At 35.4% G+C, this 2,016-nt stretch overlaps 1 non-coding gene across 1 annotated transcript; it reads left to right on the plus strand.

Annotated features, from left to right (window-relative positions):
* Positions 1–1,633: 1,633 nt before the first annotated feature.
* On the plus strand, positions 1,634–1,739 carry LOC121453731. The gene has a single exon (XR_005975052.1). It is a non-coding gene; the product is annotated as a U6 spliceosomal RNA (small nuclear RNA).
* Positions 1,740–2,016: the final 277 nt, after the last annotated feature.

A 2,016-nucleotide genomic window follows, 5' to 3' on the forward strand; every position in this document is an offset into this window, starting at 1 on the left:
AATAGATCCCATCATCAGTGATCTGTTTACCCCCAAATTAAGACTTTCTCCTGTATCTGAAACTTTACCAGTTTGTATGACGACACCTAACACAACCTGACCTCAGAAACGTCTCCTTCTTTGTGTTTCAAGCCAAACAGGATGATTTATTGGTTGTGAATGTGTAATGGTTATTGACTTGACTATATCTGAAATTAGATATAATCCCAAAATGGAGGACACACCTGTGGAATATTTTTGATAAATTTAAAATAAGAAGATCCACTTCCACTTAGGATCTTTGATATAGGAAGCCATAAATTTAATTCAGATCTTTTGAGATGGGAAATAAAACAATAATCTGGACATTGTGGAGATGAAATGCAACTTTAATTTGGGCTGAAACCTTCAGCTGGAAGCATATAAAAGAATGTGGAAATAGGAAGCTTTTATTCTTTTCCTGATCTTGTCTGCTATCAAGTCCATTCTTTGACTAGCATTAGAGTCCACTTCTTTATAATTCAAGCATGTACTGAAAATCAGCCTCATGCACTGAATAACTTTTGGTTTCTTGGACTTTCCTTTCTCAATCAGCCATTGTTGGATTAGCCTTTAAGTCATTCTAATAAATCCTTTCTACAAACATACTTATGTATTTATGTATGTGTGAGTATGTGTATATGTATGTGAATGTGTGTGGGTCTGTGTGTGTGTTGTCTGAGAGATCATAGTGAAGATACACTATGATCAAATTAGATCACATCAACTTTTTTAAAGGAAAACATTTAATTGTGGGTGATTTACAGTTTCAGAGGTTTAGTCCATTATATTTTGGTTAGACATGGCAGCATGCAGGCAGACATATGCTGGAGCAGGAGCTGAGATGCCTACATTTCTACATCTTGATCTGAAGCTAACAGGAAGTGAACAGTGACACTGGGCATAGCTTGAGCATAGAAGACCTCAAAGCCCACCCCTATAGTGACCCTTCCTCCAACAAAGCCACACTCACTCCAAAAAAGGCTACACTTCTCAATAGTTCCACTCCATATAGATAGATAGATAGATAGATAGATAGATAGATAGATAGATAGATTCTCTATATGTATATATATATATACATGTATATATATGTACACACACACATATATATATATATATATATATATATATATATATATATAGAGAGAGAGAGAGAGAGAGAGAGAGAGAGAGATTCATTCTACATGTTCTGTTACTCTAGAGAACTTTGAATCTTTGAATAGTACACAATGCAGGATCATTTCAGTAGTTCTCAGAGTAGTCATGTGGCCAGAGATTATGGCCTTCTACTATATGTTTGTTCATATCCTTCTTTGCTCTGCCAATTGATGTCACTCATGGTTCTCCTTAGATATCACTTCACAGAAATTCTCTCGCCCTTTTATTTAAAATATTATCTCTCCTGTACATTTTCTGTACTTTAATTTTTCATGAGTTTATATCCTCTGGACTTTCCTTTCCCTACAGAAGGTATTATTGTTTTCCATGATTGACAAAAAAAAAATCTTTTTGTCTTGCACACTCATTATTTGTAATCAAGATTACTCCTAAATATTTTATAATGAATGGATGAAAATCCAGTTATACTGTATTCTTATAGAAATGGAAGTCTGTGCTCATTTCAGCAGCATATGTTCTAAAATTAGAAAGCCAGAGAGATTAGCATGGCCCCTGTACAAGGATGACTCACAAATTGGACTTATTAGAAGCCCTACTCTGGTAGATATGGTGTACCACTTTACTCCTAAAAGTCACACTTCACTCCAAGTACTTGACAAATAATATTAGGAGGTCAGTTTGGGGGAAGTAGTCTAGGTGTCCCGTTCATTCAGGTATTGCATAGGACGGAAATAACAGAAGGAACTGGAGATAAGCATATGCTGGCTCTTCAGACAGTCATTGGAAATGGGTTTGCTCCTCTGTAAGTTCCCATTCCTCTTTGTTTTCCAACACAAGAAAAGAAAAAAAATGAAAATAAAGTGGAAAACTGAGGAA

Source organism: Microtus oregoni, unplaced genomic scaffold (assembly GCF_018167655.1).
Source record: "Microtus oregoni isolate MIOR12 unplaced genomic scaffold, Mior012 000011F_ref0000422, whole genome shotgun sequence".
NCBI classification, from domain to species: Eukaryota; Metazoa; Chordata; class Mammalia; order Rodentia; family Cricetidae; genus Microtus; species Microtus oregoni.